The sequence below is a fragment of the Delphinapterus leucas genome, unplaced genomic scaffold, assembly GCF_059928025.1.
Source record: "Delphinapterus leucas isolate spDelLeu-1000000601 "Yukka" unplaced genomic scaffold, BTC_Dleu_Yukka2 spDelLeu_asBTCV2_sq25, whole genome shotgun sequence".
NCBI classification, from domain to species: Eukaryota; Metazoa; Chordata; class Mammalia; order Artiodactyla; family Monodontidae; genus Delphinapterus; species Delphinapterus leucas.
In genome coordinates, this window is record NW_028322234.1 from 3931430 (window position 1) to 3949869 (window position 18440).

Consider the following 18440-nt stretch of genomic DNA (forward strand, 5'->3'; position numbering starts at 1 on the left):
AAAAAGTTGCCCCCAACTCACTCAAAGTCCAAAGTTGGAGCTGGAAATACAATGTCATGGAGTTTGGATAAAAACAGGTTTTCTCCAAGTTGAACTATGACACAGAGATTAGAGACTTCTAGAAACTACACTTTTTCAAAGAAAAAACATCACATGAGAAAAATGAGGCCTAGAAAAATTAAATGACTTAAGATAACATAGCTAATTAATGGCAGGACTGAGACTAGAGTATATACTTTGTGTAATTGGCTATGGTTTAGTTAGTTAGTTTGTTTTGTTATCACTTCAAAACGAGACAAACTTAAAGAAAGGAAACACAACCAAAACTCAGTGGTTGGAAAAGAGATGGATGTGAACGCCCACTTGTTTCTTACGTATAAAGTTACCCCTCGCAGTGTTTTGGAGGAGAAAACGCTGGCTCTTCCCAACGTTGGTTACATACACAAAGATTCCAAAGACAAGACAAGTGCTTTGCAAACGAAGTAACTAGAACCAGCTCAGGCTTCCCCGCGCCGGGTCCTACGTTCCACGGTCAGAACCACCAACTGTATCCCCCCCGGGTAACAAGGTGATTCAGAAAAGCTGGCGTCTTCAGAGAAGGGAGAAAACTTAGCCGGGAAGAGAGGAGAAAACTTGCTCAGCTTCTTGCTGGGGTCTGAAACGATCCCAACAGAGTCCTTAAACCCCTCAGGTTTCCCCAATCAAGCACCCTCGCCTCCAACCTGGGCCACCCCAGATCTATCAGACGACAGAAGTATGCGGACGCACGAAGAGCTAACCACCCCACGAGAGGAACCTACGCGCGGCCGCACCCACTCACCCGCCGCTCCCCGGGAGACGGGAGACGAGTCCGGGGTCCAAGTCCTGGGCGTGGCACACTCGCCCCTCTCCGGGCCTAGCTCCAGATCACCTCGGCGCAGCCCGCCTGGGCGCCGCCATCTTGACCACAAAGGGGGCCTCGCGCCGGAGGCCCCTGAGCGGGCGCCCTGAGCGGAGCCGGAGCTCCGGGGAGCCCCAGGTCGGCGCCCTACGTCCCCCGCGCGCTCGCGCAGCGTCCACGCGCGACGAGAATCCCTCACGCAGCCCCCGACCTAGGCTTCCGCGGACCCGGCGCCCCGCGCAGCCCGCACCGCGGCTCAGGCGGCGCCGAGGGCGGCCCGGGCGGAAGAGCGGGCGCGGGGCACGCGCTCGGTAACCTGGCAACGCGGAGCAACCCGGCGTCTCTGGCGAACCCCTGCCTTCCACCGCGAGGAAGCACGGACCCCGCCCCGCACCCGCTGCCCAGCCCTCGCCGCCCCTCGGTCGCTCCGCCCGCCGCTGCCCGCTGGCTATGGTCTTTTAAATCCATGATACAACGTCTATATGTAACAAATCTGTTAAACCCTAAATGTTTATGATATTCAAGTAATCCAGTATCTGAATTATTCTTGAAGATAAAACATCCAAAGACTTCTTAATTGTATGGGTATACATACATAAAATACACGTGGAGGTAACTTCAAATATAGTATGTGCCTGTCTCTATTCCTTCCCTCTCCGCTCTTTTAAAAAATGCCCCTTTAAAAATTGCCCACTCACCATCTGTTAGGTAAATTTGCTGAAACACAGTAAATGTGGAGACAGAAATTGTTATAGAGACTATTCCAAATGGCACTGACACCTGTATTTATGAAAGAGTTACTATTTTTATTATTATCCTAATTTTAGACAAGAAATTATTGTAATAGCTAACACTTATCTGGAACTTACTATGCCCCAGGTACTGCTTGAATGGTTTACACATGTTAATTTATTTAATCCTCATAATAAACTAAGGATTTATCTCATCCCCAACACATAAAGGGCAGGTATTATTATTCATCACCCCTATTTTTCAAGATGAAGAAATTGAGGTACAGTGTTCTTAAGAGACTTGCCAAGGACATAAAGCTAGGAAGCACAGAGCTCAATTTGAAGTCAGGAACTATCTTCAAGATCTATGTTTCAACCCCTCTGCCACCTAGCTCTTGGGTGCAGAAACAGCTCATACCCATGTCTAATCTCAGCAACAACACTTTTAACTATTGTACTCTGTTGTCTGTCTATGTATTAGACAGTAATCCCTATCAGCAGTGTTTCCAGAAGTATTCCTCTTGGATGAATCACGTTCTGGGTATGTCCAGTGAACAACTGAACATAAAATGTTTAAATTATTGGAAAGTTCTCTCTGGGGAATGTCTTACGAGACCATCTACCATACTTAATTCCACTAATCGAATTAAATGGAATTTTAGACCATCTATCATTTTTTAATATTCACATCTCATTTAATATTCAAACAATATTCCTTAGGGTAATTACTCATATTCTTTGCATATCTTGATTCTTTGTGATGTGGGCCCATTTCTCATGATCGTATCTGCTTTGAAATTATTTAACGTAAGTTGATACTAGTATCTTCCCCATGCAAGTTATTTATCTTACAATGATTAAAAAAATTTTTTATCATTGTGTTGTGAATTCACAGCAATTTAAAAATTAGTTTTTATTTTATTTATTTTTGACTGTGTTGGGTCTTCGTTGCTGTGTGCAGGCTTTCTCTAGTTACGGCAAGCAGGGGCTACTCTCCATTGCAGTGTGCTGGCTTCTCACTGTGGTGGCTTCTTCCGTTGTGGAGCACGGGCTCTACGCGTGCAGGCTTCAGTAGTTGTGGCTCACGGGCTCTAGAGCACAGGCTCAGTAGTTGTGGCGCACGGGCTTAGTTGCTCCAGGGCATGTGGGATCTTCCTGGACCAGGGATGGAACCCGTGTCCCCTGCATTGGCAGGTGGATTCTTAACCACTGCACCACCAGGGAAGTCCCTATCCTATAATGATTTTGATTCTTCAGTTCCTCAACCCTCCACCCCATTAAAATAAAATCAGAAGTGGGATCAAGTCTCATTTCTGTGGGGAGAAGGTAGCAGGTAAGCTCTTGTAGACATTCATTCAGTCAATCAATCTCAGTTGAGGACTCCTGCTTCTAGCCATTATGGAGTAATTGGCCCCAGAATTTTCCTCTCAAAGCTAATCATTAGAAAATTAGAATAACTTAAACAACCCTTTTAAGACACTGGGCAGCTAAGAGCTCAGGACTGTGTTCCCCAAAGGAGGGGGAACAAATGAGGCAAGCCCTATGAATGTTCCTGCCTGGTGCCACTTTTCAGACCCAAGCTGAGCATGGTCAATGGGCTAATTTGAGAAAACAGAGATCAGAGTTCAGAGAGACTCAGGAAGCTGCAACTTGCAGGCAAGAGTACAAGATAGACAGGAGGTACACAGAGAAAGAGGGCTAGAAATATGTATGGTAGTCCCTTGAATTTTGGCTCAACACTAAACTGGGAAAACATAGGATGAGGATATGGGACCCTAGGAAAATAACAACTATTAGGGAACTGTAACAGAGCTCACGCAGCACTGGGAGACACTGAAGTGCTAACCCTCTGGAGGGGAGAAATCTTTCTGAAGACTCGGACAAATTAGTAGAGACCCAGAAAGACTTTAATAGCAGGGCTAAATACCCACTGGAAAAAGTCTTAAAAACCAACCTGGAAAGGTTCTAGCTGACCTGCAAGTAACCTAACATCTGCTAAAACAAGATTCAATGCTTTTTAAAGGAAGACAGTGAAATGAAGACACAACCACATTATTTTTACACTGTACAGAATCCAATAAAAATTATAAGGCATGTGAAAAGGCAGGAGGAAAAACTAGTCAATAAAAACAGATCTAGAAATGACAGATTTTAGAATCAGCACAAATACAAAAAAAAACAGTGTGACAGAATTCTAAAATAGCCCCCATAATTATATAGTGAATGGGATTTTGCAGGTGTAGTTGAGGTTATTAATCGGTTGGCTTTGAGAGAGATTCTCCAGGTGAGCCTAACCTAATCACGTAAGTCCTTAAAATAAGACTTTTCTTTGGCTGATCACAAAAGAGTATGTCAGAGAGGTCCTAAGTGTGAGAAGGATTCAACATGAAGGAGGTTCTCTATTGCTGAGAGGGAAGGAGCCATCTGGAAGGGTCTGAGAGTGGCCCTAGCAGCTGTCTGGCCCCTGGATAACGGCAAGAGAAGACAAGGACGTCGTCCCTACAGTTGTAAGTAACTGAATTCTACTGACAAGCTAAATAACCTTGGACACGGATTTTTCCCAGAGCTTCCAGATAACAGCTCAGCCTGGCTGACACTCTGACTTCAGTTCTGTAAAAGAGCCTCAGGAGAGATCCCAGCCAAGCCGCCCATACTAGAGTACCTAAAGATCTGTGAGATAAATGAGTATTGTTTTAAGTCACTAAATGTGTGGTAGTTGTGTCACAGCAATAGGAAATAAATATAAACAGCTAGTGTAAATATGTTCAAGAATTTGAGGGCAACATGAACCCAATGAGGAGAGAAGTGAAAAATATAAAAATAAATGGAATGTGTAGGGCTGAAAAATACATTGTTTGAAATTCACTGCATCTGTGTAACAGCAGTTGCACACTGCAGAAGACAAACTTGAACATTGTTCAAGATAGACCATATATTGTTCCATAAACAAGTTTCAGTACACTTAAAATTATTGAACTCATTCTGATAACAACGGTATTAACTTGAAAATCAATAACAAAATATCTAGAAAATCCCCTAATATTTGATATTTAAACACACTTAACTCACAATTTTTTTAAAAATCCAGGTAGGGGCTTCCCTGGCGGCGCGGTGGTTGAGAGTCCACCTGCCAATGCAGGGGACACGGGTTCGTGCCCCGGTCCAGGAAGATCCCACATGCCACGGAGTGGCTAGACCCATGAGCCATGGCCCCTGAGCCTGCGCGTCCGGAGCCTGTGCTCCGCAACGGGAGAGGCCACAACAGTGAGAGGCCCGTGTACCGCAAAAAAAAAAAAAAAAAAAAAAAAAAAATCCAGATAAATTAGAATATATCTTTAATGACTGATAACAATAACAGCCTGTCAAAATCTGTTGACTCTCTCTAAAGCAGTTCTTAGGGAGAGATTTATAGCTTAAAGCCATATAGTAGAAAAGAAAATATACATTTAATTCAATCATCTAAACTTCGCATTCGAAACTAAAAGAGTAAAATAAATTAAACTCAAAGTAAAAAGAAAGAATAAAAAGTATAAATCAATAAAATAGAAAAGAGCAAAAAGAGATAAAACCCAATAATACCAAAAGCTGTTCCTTGTAAAGACCAGTAAAACTGAAAATGTCTAAGCTGGACAGATTAAGAAAAAAAGAAAGAAGAGAGAAATGACCAAGATAAAAAGAAAAACCATCACTCTAGACCCTAGACTCATGGAAAGGAAAATAAGGAAATGTCATGAAAATTTTATATCAAAAAATTGATAACTAAGTGAAATGGACAAATTCATTGAAAGGCACAACTTACCAAAATTGACTCAAAAAGAAAGAAAAAAATCTAAAAACTTTATGTTTGTTACATTTCCTTTACAGTGAAAAACCTTCCCGTGCCTGGGGCTGGTGGTGGGAATGGCGATAAACTGGAAATGGGCATGAGAGATCTTATTAGGGTAATAAAAATATTCTAAAACTGATTCATGTTGATGGTTGTATAATTTGGTAGTTACTAAAAATGACTAAATTGTATCCTTGAAATTAGTGGATTTTATAAGTAAAATTCATCTCAACAAAGCTGTTTGAATAAGATAAACAAAGTAACTATAAAAAATCATTCCCACAAAGAAAATTCTAGGTCCAGATGGCATTCCTTGGTGAATGTGATCAACAATCTAAGGAAAAATGTCAATCTTACAGAGACTCGTTCAGAAAATAGGGGAGAAGGAAGCAGAAATGGTGAAAATTTCACAAAACATATATTTTACAAAGAACTTGTACATAAGGAAGGTTATATACTACACACACACACAGAAAAAATATATGTTCACTAAAGAAGATACACAAAAGGCAGTAGGCACATGAAGAGATGTTCAGCACCATTAGTTTTCAGGGATAAGCAAATTAAAACCAAAATGAGATCCCACTACCTATTACAAAGGTTAAAATGAAAAAGACTGACCATTGTGAGTGTTAGAAAGGATACAGCAGAACTAGTACTTTTATACACTGCTGGTCAGAATGCAAAATGGTGCAACCACTTTAGAAAAGTCTTTCTCAGTCTCTCATAAAGGTAAACATACACTTACCATTCAACCCAACATTTCCACTTCTACCCAAGGAAAGAACAATCCACAGGTATTTCTGTATAAATGTTTATAGTGGTGTTATTCAAAATAACTATAAAATGGAAACAACACAAATGCCCATCAAAAGGATAAATACAAGTGGTATATCCATACAATGGAATACTACTCAGCTATAAAAGGGAACAACTACTATACACTAAACAGATATATCTCAAAAATGTTATAGGAAGTAAAGGAAGAAAGACAAAAGACAGTGTATGCAATATGACATCTTTTATATGAAATTCTAGAAAAGTCAAAGTTAATATGTAGTGAGAGCAGATCAGCCTGGGTCTGAGAATAGGGGATGGATTGAGTAAACAGGGGTATAAGGTACCTTTCCAGGGTGATGAAAATGTTATATATCTAATTTGTGGTGGTTTTTAGTATATAAAGTTTTATGCTTAGTTTATATTTTATAAGCTCATCAATCATATATTTAATATGCATATACTTTTGTTTATGTAAACTATACCACAATAAAGTTTATATATAAGGTTAAGATCCAATTATCTGGGCAAATTTTTCAACTCATCCATTTTTATTATCTATAAACGGAAGAGTTTTTTTTTTTTTTGTGGCTCTCTGAGATTTAACATTTCTTTCAGCTCTAATTATATGCCATGATTTTTATATAAGTTTTGATAAAATAACTTGCATGATGCCGCCTCATGAACTTTTACACTTATATTTATGTTGCTTCTTGTAAAACATTATTTCCCTATAAATCCAACAGTGATTAATATTATAATTAATACTTTAAAAAAGGAATTGATAAAAGTGCTTTAGAAACCTCTTTCGAATACTGATAATGTCTTACTTAGGATGTTAAGACCATACCTGTCTTGCTCCTACTTCAGGTCCACTCTTAGAAATCTCTGAATATAAAATGCGGTGGTATCCCATGATATTATCCACAATAGTCTTCTCTAAGCCAGATTTGTCACAGTCATGTCAGCCTTCTTCACATCCTGTCACACTTTAGCAGTTATAAAGATTGGTTCCTTGTGATTTTTCGTTAAGTCTCCCTTTCTGAGGCTTGTTCATCCTGGTGTTCTTACCTATAGGACAAGGTTTCAAGTCCATGGGATGGTAAGTCTGCATTACCTAGTTATTCCAGTCAGGAAAGATATATGGAGAGATGGCCAGTCTATAAAAGGTAACCTGACAGAGTCAAACATAGTTAAGAATCTGGTTATTTATTTCGAGAGCAGCTCAAAATTGTGATATGTCTGCTAAGAGTTGGGGCACTGCTGACTCAATCATAACTGAAAGGATTCTTTAGGGACTCTATGAAATCAAAAGATTAAATTAAGACAAGTTAAAACAACCTTAGAAGGCTGACAGAAATGTTCTACATCTTGAAAGGGATAGTGGTTACATGGGTAAATATATCTGTCAAAAGTCATGGATTCACACACTTAAAATGTGTGCATGTTCTCTGTATAAACATAACTTGAAAAGGTTAACAACCATTTTACAAGAGTAACTTTACAATGGAGAAACACGTCAAACACTACCTCAGCCAGGTGATCAAGGTTAATATCAACAATGATAAGCCACATTGATAGTATACACCCTTGATGTTATGTGATAAAATTGGCACTTTACCTCTGTGATCTCCTCCCCCAAACCCATAACCCCATTATAATTGTGAGGAAAACATCAGAGAAATCCCAGTTGGGAGACATTCTACAAAACACCTGGCCAGTACTTCGCAAAAGGGCCAATGTCATCAAAAACAAGGAAAGCCTGAGAAACTGTCACAGTTAAGAGGAGCCTAAGGAGACATGATGACTAAACATAATGTGATATCCTGGATGGGATCCTGTAACAGAAAAAATACACTAAGTGAAAACTAAGGAAATATGAATAAAGTATGAACTTTAGTTAATAATAATGTATCAATATTGTCATTAATTGTGACAAATTAATATAAGGTGCTAATAATAAGGGAAAGTGGGTGTGGGGATATCAGAACTCTCTGTACTATCTTTGCACCTTCTTTGTAAATATGAAACTCTTCTCCTAAAACAAAAGATTATTAAAATCATTCTCAATGAAAGACAAGAATATAAAATACAAGGGAGCTCAAACATATCCATGAAGGAGGCAGTGTTCATGTTATATAATTTATTGTCAAAATCTGAACATGTTTTGAAGTAGAAGGGGATGCAATTAATAATTGTATCAGGACAAGAGGCATAAACTGAGATGTATGGTCCCCCTAAGTACAAAGTCATATTAAATATCCAAGCTCTTGTTTCACACTTCCTGTGTCTCAATCCAAACTTTACCACTTGCTAATTAAGTAAATTATTTCACCTCACTGAGCATTATTTGCAATTTGAGAAAGAGAGTAATACCTTGTAAAATTTGGGAGAATTAAATGAGATGATCAAATTAAAGAGCTTACTTAGCAAATGCCTGGCACATAATCAGTACTCAATAAATGGTAGATGACAATTTGTGTATATTTGGACATTAGCGAATTTTGCTAAAGCATGCCTGCATAATTACACTGAATCCTCTACACTAATGTATCCTCTTGTTTTTCACCCTAACCAACAGTAGTCATACAAATACTTACTCTTTAATAGTTAGCTCAGATGTGACATGACAACTTCTAGGTCCCACCCAGGATGTGTTAGGAGACTGAATGTCGTCTAGAATAATGATGATGAAGGTTATCATCATAACCATCATCATCATAAATGATACTGACTACATAGCTTCTTTTCCTTTCAGTAACTCTCACTTCACCTTATCTTGGTGGGTCTGTCAGTATCATGGTCCCAGCACCCAGCTGCAGAAGTGGTACATGGACAAGGCTGAGGCACATCCTCTTAGATACAGAGATTGCTCCAGAAATGGGCCTAAGACTAAAGCAGAGTCAATAAATGTCACGTGAGGAAAAGAGGTAACTTTACCTTTGGAGTCATGACCTCTAATGACATTAACCCAGATCTGCTAATTGTCTTCTTTGCAACAATGTGGAAAGACAACTCAGAAGCAAACAAAATTAAGAGGTAGAGAAGGAGATAGAATTCAGGTGCCATGGTTTGAACTCCTGAGTCCAGCTGTGCATGCACTCAGGAGTTCAAACCAGGAGGCCAGCTGTGCATGGACTCAGGAGTTCAAACCTGAATGCAACCTCATGCAAATTTTTTTCCTACTTAAGCTAGTTTGAATTCCTTTTTCTGTCACTTACAATTGAAGAAGCCATAAGTAATAGAGTGAATTGTCTGTCTCACTCTGCACTTGCCTACAATAGCTTTTATACTATTCATGGTTTCTTGAATTTTTTTTCCCCTCCCTGGACTTACATGTTGGATAAAGACTGAAGTTCAGAGACTTGGTGTTTAACAACTTGGAATCCTTCCCTCTTGGTTGATAATTTGTAAATGTTGGCTGAATAAATGAATTATACAGTTCTTACACAGGTGAACTCAATTACTGGTCCTCCATCATTAGAATTTGCAAACAGTATGTGAATAGAAGGACACACTCTCTGGTTTGATTCTGGACATTTTCCTCCTCCATTATCGTCTCTATTTCAATCTGTTATGAGGTCATTTTTCTCTGATGCCTTGCTTCTCCTTGAAGAACAGGTTTTTGTGAGATAGCTCACACATACTCTTTATTTGTTCATTATTCCTGCATTAAAGTTCAAGAGGCTTTTCTTGTTGTTTCGTGTTAGTCTTTCATCTGTATAGCTGTCATTTTATTTCTATGCATTTGCAATTCCTTGCTCACATTTGCTCAATGGGAATATTCTCCATACTCAGCAGACCTCTTTCAATTGTAAGTGATGGAAACCTAACACAAACTAGATGAAGCAAAAAAAAAAAAAAAAAAAAGGTTACTTTGTTGACTCATGTAGCTGGATGTCCAAGAGGCAACCTGAGCTTCAGATACAGCTGGATCCAGGTGATTAAAGAGTCTTGAGGTGCTTTATCGTTCAGGGTCTGTTTGCCTTTGTATCTTTTTGCTTGGTGGCTTAGTTCTCTCCTGTTGTGGCTAGGCTCTTTGCATTGACAGGTAAGATAATCACTGTCCCAGCTACTTTATAAAATCATTACAGGTCAAAATGCTAAAGTAATAGTTACCTCTATGCCAATGACCATAGAACAAGTACAGAAAATAGCATGAAAGTAATCTAGTTGGGCAAAGCTGAGTCATGCTTTACACCAGGAAGTGATCAGACACTGTGGCTGAGAGACTCAAGAGAACTATGTGGGTGATAGAGGAACAATTCCACACTGGGATTAATAGCTGTTCACTAATACAAAGTAAAAAAAAACAACAAAAAAACAAAAAATAATTCCCTTTTATTGTAACTAGGGAAAGCTAGTCCTCAAGATAGCCCTTTCTTCATGACTTTTTCCGTCTTTCATTCTAAGACACATCTGGACATCAAAGTGGCAAGCTTAAAATCCCCATCACCATCACCATACTCTACTCTAGAGTCTGACTGCCTTGTCCAGCCGTCAAAGACAAATATTTAACTCTTTTGGCCTATTACATGTAGGGTCACATAATACAAAAAGTTAACAAGAACTGAGTTCAATTAAATTAGAATATTAAATATTTTTGTGGACTCTCCACACCCACCAAGCACATAGTCAACACTCATGCAGCCCACTTCACCTGCTTGCATTAAGGCTTGACTCCCACACCTGCCTCACTTCTTACAGCCACGACTGTTTTCCTTAGAATTTCTAAAATATCACAATGGACTGCTTAAAATCTTGGAACAAGTGTCTACTCACAATAGCTAACATATGGTAAGATTATCTTCAGTTTGGTGTCTCAGTTTGGATCTAGACTGTACATTATTTAGATCAATCGTTCTCAACCGGGGGTAGTATTGTCTCTGGTGGATATCTGGCATTCTCTGAGACATTTCTGATTATCATGACTGAGTAAAAGACTGTCATATCTCCATGTATCTGGTGGGTTGAGGCCAAGGATGCTGCTAAACATTATACAATGCATAGGACAGCAAACAACAAAAAAATGTGTCACTCCAAAGTTTTAGTGCTGAGGTTGAGAAACCCTGATCGAGATGAATACATTTTGGGGAAATTTTTATTTTATTATTTAAATTCTTTATCACATACAGTATGAAGAATATAAACAGGTGAAGAAATAATTATTTGAAGGAAAAATGCAGTAGGCAAGAATAATTATTGATGATTTTAATTCTCTTTATAACTCTTTTCTTTCATTCTTTCTATTTTTTTTTTAAGCCATCATGTCCTATTATGGAATTCCAATTGGGTTCTTAGATCTTTAATAGAACAAAAACATGAAATAAAAATCAAAAAGCACTAAAACACAAGAAACCATGTTCCTAGTTCCCATTGTATCTTTTAGTAGAGTTATGACTTGGGAAAATCATTTAATCCCTTAAAAACTAATTTTCCAACTTTTCAATATGAAATATTTATATTAAATTATTGTTTTAAAATAAAATGTTAATCTACTAAAGAAAAACACAATGTAAAAAGAAACCCAAAGAAATGCTATGAGGGGAGAAAACCAAGGAACCAAAAACCCTAATTTAGCTTACCTTCTTTCTCCACAATGGTACTGAAACAGAAATTCTTCTAGAGTCATCTCACTAATCACTGAATTCAATGAACTCTATTTTCCTTTCCAGCTCTAATGTTTAATTACTAAATCAAACTTTATCTGTCCTAGGCTCTGTTTTTAAAATATTTTGCTCTCTATCAAGGATTAAAGTTTGACCTAATAAAATAACCAAATCTATCCTCTTAGAAACCATCAGGGAGTAATATTTCTGAGATAAACAGAGAGGAATCTTAGAGCATTATTCGAATACTTATAATCTCAAGAATAATGCCAGTCTAGAGCAGGTGACATTTTACATGAGGATGCCATTTTGCTTCTGCCAAATTATGTGAGAAGATGGTTTATTCAAGACTTGTCTAAAAGGGACAGCTCCAAAATGCCAAGCCACAGAGCAAGCCGTGTTCCAGAAACAGGAACAAGTGATGGAAGATCACTCCCGACAGCATTCACTTGGTATAAGAAAACAATATGTCTCACATACAGAAAACCAGTTATGAATTGAAAAGAAAATTTTAAGTATGAAACAAAATGTTCTTTGTTAACCAGTGGATTCTTCTAAGAATGTTTATGTCCAAAATTTCAAATAAGATTTTGGAATGCCAGAAAATGAGCAGGAATGTAAGACCAGTAGAAGTACTTACTAAGAATGTGTTCATCTCTTCTAGTTTGTCCATTTGTTGGTGCATAATTGTTCATAGTAGTTTCCCATATTCCTTTCCATTTGTGTGGTATCTAGGTGTAATGTACCCTCTTCATTTATAATTTTGTTTATTTGAATCCTCTTTTATTTCCTTGATAAGTCTAGCTAAAGGTCTGTGTGTTTTGTTTATCTTTTCAAAAAAACTCAAGTTTCAGGGATCTTTTCTATTTTCTTTTTAGTCTCTCATTCATTCATTTCTGCACTGATCTTTATTTCTTTCCTCCCACTAACTTTGGTCATAGTTTGTTCTTCTTTTTCTAGTTCTTTGAGTTGTAAAATTAGGTTGTTTATTTGAGATCTTTCTTTTTTCTTCATGTAGGTATTTATCACTAAAAACTTCCCTCTTAGAACTGCTTTAGATGCATTCCATAAGTTTTGGTATATTGTATTTTCATTTTTATTTGTCGCAAGAAATGGTTTTGATTTCTCTTTTGATTTCTTCCTTGACCCACTGGTTGTTCAGTAGCATGCTGTTTAATCTCCACATATTGGTTAATTTTTCAGTTTTCTCCTGGTAAACTAGGAGAAACTAGGAAACTAGGAAAACTTTTAGTTTTATGCAACTGTGGTACGAAAAGGCTTTTGATATGATTTCAATCTTCTTTATTTTTTTCAAAGAAGACAGTCAAACAGGTACATGAAAAAGTCCTCAACATCAGTAATCACCGGAAAAATGCAAAACCACAATGAGATACCATCTCATACCTGTCAAAATGACTATTATCAGAAAGACGAGAAACAACAAGTGTTGGCGAAGATGTAGAGAAAAGGAACTCTCCTGCACCATTGGTGAGGGTGTAACTTGGTGCAGCCACTATGGAAAACTAAGAGGGTTCCTCAAAACATTAAAAATAAAACTACTACATGATCCAGCAATCCCATTTCTGGGTATATATACAAAGGAAATGAGAACAGGATCTTGGGAGAGATATCTGCACTCTCATGTTCATTGCAGCATTATTCACAATAACCAAGATATGGAAACAACCTAAGTGTTCCTCAGCAGATGAATGAATAAAGATGAGGTGGGGGGTGTATATACATATGTACATATTATTCAGCCATGAGAAAGACACCTTGCCATTTGTGACAACATGGATAGAGCTTGAGGGCTCTATGCTAAATGAAATAAGCCTGACACTGAAAGACAAATATTGTATGATCTCATTTACATATGGAATCTAAAAAAACCAAACAAACAAAACCCAAAATTCATAAAACTTGTAGAAACAGAGAAAAAAAGGGTGGTTACCAGGAGCTGGGAGGTGGCAGAGAAGTGATATGTTGGTCAAAGGTTATAAACTTCTAGTTATAAGATAAATAAGTTCTGGGGAATCTAATGTACAGTATAGTAATTTACGTTAATAATACTGTATTATACACTTGAAAGTTGCTAAGAGAGTATATCTTAAATATTCTCACCACAAAATATAAATGGAAATTATGCTACATGATTCAGGTATTAGCTAATGTTATGGTAGTAATTACTTTGCAATATATACGTGTATCAAGTCAACATGTTGTACACCTTAAATATACCCAATGTTATATATCATTTATATTGAAATAAAGCTGGAAAAAAGTACTTACTAAGTTTCTTTGCTTCATGCTTTCTCCTCTCTTAATCAACCTTACCAATTATTTTGGTTTAAGATTTTCTGCTAGGTTTCCCCTTTGATGCATCTTTCCTGGATGTCTTTGTGAAGAAAACACAAATGAATAGAAATTCTGTTGCATGGCTCTGTCACTATCTGAGTGTACACTTGACTTCAGAAGGTCTTTATTTGCACTGAACCTTTAAACATATTGAAATTCCAATATTTGGGCTTTCAAATCTAATCAAACTTATCCTGGAGTAGAAGGGATTCACACCTCAACACAAACAAGGTTTCTTTCAACCTATCACATGGGTGGACTTTGAGGGCGCGATGCTAACTGAAGTAAGTTGGAGAAAGACAAATACTGTAGGATATCACTTATATGTGGAATTTTTAAGAAGTCAAATTCATAGAAACAGAGACTAGAATGGTGGTTACTAGAGGCAGGGGGTTGGGGGTAATCAGGAGATGTCAGCCAAAGAGTACAAACTTCCAGTTTTAAGATGAATAAGTTCTCTGGGTCTAATTACGTTACGGTGATTTTAGCTAATAAAACTGTTTAATATACTTGAAAGTTGCTAAGAGTAGACCTTAAATGTTCTCACCACAAAAAAGAAATGGTAGTTACGTGACATGATGGAGGTGTCAGCTAGTACTATGGTAGTGATCATTTTGCAATATATAAATGTATCATATCAACATATTGTATACCTTAAACTTACACAATGTTATATGTCAATTATATCTTAATAAAGCTGGAGAATTTTTTTTGAATTCCTGTTGTTTCTTTCTCTTCTTTCTTTTTCTATTAGTGTTAAATATCTTGGCTTTTTCTTTTTATTCCAAAGCAAAATTTCCCAAGTGACTAATATAGAATAGTAATCCCAAAAACTGTTTTTTTTTTTAAAGAAAATAGATGACCAAATATACCCTCTTTTGGATATTCTCCATTCCCATTTGCCAAATAAATTTTCTGAAGTCCTGCAGCAAAATTAACTTTTTAAATTGTTTCCTCAAGATATCTCACAAGTGAACTCTCTACCCCAACGCTCTCCTTTATATTTTTCAAGTAATAGCTACTAAAACCTGTGAAGATAGCAGAACTCATTCTGGAAAATGCTGGTCTTTTATTTGTATTATTTCTTTCCTCCTCTTTCCTTCTTTCCAAGAATTTGCAATCTTCATTGTGGCTCATATGTTACTCCCTTTGTAGCAAAGCACTTTTGCAAGAATCCCCAGTGATGCTGAATGTCTGATTTTAATAGTGTCTTTTAAGTCTTCATCATAATTGAGTTTTCTGCAAGGTACAAGAAACCTCCCATCATTTACTACCTGGTTCTCTTTGTCCCTTGATTTTCAAGGAACTATTTATCATCTGATTCTCACTCCTTTTATATGTCTCTTTTCCCCCTTGATTCTCTTTGTATCATCTTATAAATACGTCTTCACCAGGAATCCACTAGTTCTACTCTTTCTTTCTTTTTATTTCCTCTTCTTGTGTGATCTCATTCACTGCATCCGTTCAATTACAAGTGTATACTAATGACTCTCAAATCAGTATCGCCCGCCCAGACTCCAGTCCTGAGCCTAAGAATCAAATTTCAGTGGTTCCCAAATACTAGTCCGTAGTTTACAAACTTTGGGTAGGAATTTCGTGTTTCTTTTTTTTTTTAAGCTTGGCGCTCATTAGAGTGCCTTCATCATTACACATACTTAATACATGTTGGTTAAATCAAAACTTTGAACCAAATTAACTACATGGCTTAATAATACATCTGAAAGTTTGAAGTCTATTTAACTTGCCATTGGTTAAATCACTTAATTTCTTTGTCAGCTCCATCTGAAAATTGGAGAAGATAGACGAGATAATTGCTATGATTCCTATTAACATTACCTTTCAGTTTCTAAAGTCTCTATTATCTCTTTTAAAATGAAAAGAATCTTGTAAAAAAACACCTAAAACAAGAGAAGCCTTAACTAAGCAGTTACGTTATTTCAGTTTGAATGCATTCATTTAATACACTTTTCTGAGTGCCAAATATGTGTCAGGCACTGGGCTCACAATTTTATTCCGATAACTAAGAAATACTGGGTATAAACAGAAAGATAATTCTAAAGAATGTGACTTACATTTCCTTTTTAGGTCTTATATTTTCTTATATGAGTTTAAGAAATATTCCACCAAATCTTAATTGAAACTAAAATGAGTTTGAAAAGTGGCCTAAAAAACTCATAAATTCACTGTTAAGGGTACCACTAAATAAATATTTATGCTAAAATATTTTCATAATTTTTTAAACTTGTAATAAAGTCGATCCTAGTTGCAAGGGCTTAGAGGGCAGTCAAAAAAAAAACTGTACTGTGTTAAACATTAAATAATTACTTCATTTTGTGTTTGCTATAAATTTTGAAAATATAAAGGAAAATCAGAGAGAAAATAATATTAGCCTGATATTGATCAGAAGTGCTGGAAGGCAAAATAATGACATCTACTCATTATCAGAGTTAAGAGATGTTATGAATGGGGCATCTGGCACATAGCAGTTCACGAGCAGCAAAAAAAAAAAAAAAAAAACTCCATAAAAGCATTGAATGGCACCCTGCTCACAGTATTTCAGAGCTACATATATGAATCAGAAATCTCAGGAGACTGAGAAATATTTAAATGTAACCCTCCTCACACTGGAATGAAGTACTTTAAAATAAATAGTAGCTGATGTAGACTGACAATTAGTGATAAGGGCACATACTTTTATCCAGATATTTTTACATCTTTAAAACTTGATCTAAATTATCAAGTAAAATTTTACATAAAATACTGAAGAAAAACTGGCATAAGAATAAGTGACATAGGGGCCTATTTTTAATATGTGAAACGATGTACTTTTAGTTTTTGTGCTTGGTGGGATTTACTACATAAAGCATGGATGAGTGTTTGTTATCTCCCTTTTAGACCCTCACTGCATTCAGAGTCCAGTCCTTATTCGCCTTGGTCTTCCCAACACATAGTTGAGTAGGTGTCCAGGAGAAGGGGCTCCAGAAGGCTACTGAATTCAACCAAGCTAAAAGACAAAAGAAAAGAAATACAAAATACATGCATGATTGATATGATTATATAAAATGTGTGTAAACATGGGAGAAGCCCTTTTAACTGGTCTCAATTTAACTAACCTATTGGGTTAACTAAGAATACCAATTTTCTTTGCAAGACTTAATACTTACCAAGGACTGCACCAGGATACTAAATTATGGTCTAATACTCTCCCATTTCTGCCACCACCACATAAGCTGCATGTTTATCAAGAATAATTTGTGCTTTTTCTCAATTTGTTTCCCCCAGGTGTCCTTTTTATTACTTCTTTGTTATTTATATAACCTAATGGAATATGAGCATGGAAAGAGCAGTTCTTTTGAAGTCTGTGCTTAATGGTTTCAAAATACTTAGGCAGGTTACAAACAAAGTCTTGAATTATGTATAGAAAAACATAAATTTAAAAAATTAGGCAGAGGAATATAAAATCTATGAGGATTATAGTCTTGGATCATTTTACAAATACATTTACGTTCTCATTTCACTTAAAAAAGACAAACAACATGGAAATAAAAGACAATGCATTATAAATACAGTTTATACAAGATAAGTAAATTCATGTTAAGATACAAAATAAAACAAAAACAAAAACCAAATAACAGTAAATGTAGCCCTGCTTCAAATTATTATAAAGTGAATGACAGTTAAAATAGTACATCTATATCAAACATTTTTAAATGACTCCCCTCTTTAAATTATTTCTGTCATTAATTGACCGGTGAGGCCAGTCATAGTGAATAAAAAAAGACTACTCTGTCCAAACTAAACATAATATATGATACCAGATGTCAAAATTTAAAACACTTTCCTAGTACCTCTTCTTACTGGTAAGCCAATTTCTTTCTTTGTGCCCATTCTACCATGAAGGCTTGGCCATGAAGTTTGTTACCTCAGGTAAAAATAGAGCAAGTTCAGCACAGAATAACACAGTCACTATTCAGCTTCAAGTCTCAATGCTGACTTATTTTTTTTCCTATTAGAAAAAACTTATCTAATACCCTATGTCAACAACAATATCAGAATCTCAAAATTCCAAGGGATCTTGTAGCTAACAAGGTAGAAGGCAGTGTTGGATTAAAAAATATATATTAATTAGATGTGTATTTTAGTTAGTGGTCTCACAGTCATTTATATATAACTTTTAAAAAAACCTCTTCTTGCAAGAGAGGTACCTAGAAAATTATTTTGCTTTGAAGGTCTGCTTTTTAAATTGCATGGTGATGCCTCTT

The 18440-nt window shown here is 36.7% G+C and overlaps 1 pseudogene across 5 annotated transcripts in view; it reads right to left on the reverse strand.

Annotated features, from left to right (window-relative positions):
- Positions 1-18440, reverse strand: part of LOC149744045 (UDP-N-acetylglucosamine--peptide N-acetylglucosaminyltransferase 110 kDa subunit pseudogene) — a 148633-nt pseudogene that overhangs the window by 61632 nt on the left and 68561 nt on the right. For 4 of the 5 annotated variants that reach the window (XR_016391581.1, XR_016391580.1, XR_016391578.1 and 1 more), the window contains exon 4: positions 821-17182. The product of XR_016391581.1 is annotated as a UDP-N-acetylglucosamine--peptide N-acetylglucosaminyltransferase 110 kDa subunit pseudogene, transcript variant X11 (transcript). Of the gene's footprint in view, positions 1-820; positions 17183-18440 lie in introns of those variants that run through there. The other variant, XR_016391573.1, reaches the window with a different exon arrangement.